Below are 1,158 nucleotides of genomic sequence, written 5' to 3'. Positions count from 1 at the left end.
GAAGCTTGGACTTGGGGGGGAGTGGGGACAAGGGCATCATACGTAACCTAATCATCTATACCCCCATAATATGCTGAAATAAAAGAAAAAAAAAAGAAAATGCAGTATAGACTTTGTCACTGACTTTAGTGTAAGGGACCTAGGATACTACTGTGGCTTTGGGAGTCTTTCAGGACAGATTCTATTTATTGGCCAAGATTGTTATAGATGGTAGAATAACCCTAGACCTCTTTCTCATGGGCCAAGGTCAAGTCTGTGCAATCAGTAATACATCTTCTGGATTAATGCCTCCAGCTGAGTGGGAAAGTCAACAGAGAAATTTAAGGAGAAAGACATCTCGATTTCTAGTGTAGACCCAGATAGTTTAAGACATTTGTCCAGCTGTTTGTCAGCATGTTAAGGTCAATGCTGCAAGTGGAGCTTTATCATACTGCTTGTTAGTAAATATAATTAAAGGCTGTGTGAGACAAACTGAGTGAATTTTGCCCAACCTTTGTCAGATTAACCAGAGTAACAAATGCTGTGGTGTTTTGCAGGTAAAATATTTTCATATGTAGGCACGAGGAGTTGATATTGTTGGAAGACAATTTTCTTGAGTTTTCTTGCATTCCTGTGTATCTTGTGAATAGAGATACCATTTTTCTTTGCTTCAGACCATCCTTTCAATGATTTTGGTAGGGCAGGTAAGCTTGGAAGATAGAGATAGTGTCTTTCTCTGGAGTACAGGACCAATTGCTTAAAGCATTGGGATATAGATATTGCATTTCCTCTGACCAATGAGCGGGCATATTCACTGTCTAGTCCCCACAGCAAAGATTCGTTTCAGTTTGTAGCTCATTATAAAATAATCAGCTTCTCTAAGCTTAGGGCTCCTCTTTTATAATGTAATATACAGTGTTTGCAGGTGTCACCTGGTCTTCTTCATGTTGCCCTCTGAGACCTGCATCTCAGGAAGCCGTGAAAGATATTGCTATTACCTTGGCTACTGCTATTGCTGTCAGTAATAAAGAGCCTCCAGACTCTGACCTAGGAGTTGCATGTCTTCTGCCAGCATTTAAATTAATTAAATTTCAGCAAGATAATTTGTTAGCTTGAAAATAGGGTAAAATTTTAAACCCTTTACAGTCTTTCAAAGTCATCCTTACAGTAACTATTAAC

This window comes from Propithecus coquereli, unplaced genomic scaffold (genome assembly GCF_000956105.1).
Source record: "Propithecus coquereli isolate 6110/MARCELLA unplaced genomic scaffold, Pcoq_1.0 Scaffold118, whole genome shotgun sequence".
NCBI classification, from domain to species: Eukaryota; Metazoa; Chordata; class Mammalia; order Primates; family Indriidae; genus Propithecus; species Propithecus coquereli.
The sequence above is the reverse complement of the archived record's forward strand: the minus strand, read 5'-3'. Positions refer to the sequence as shown.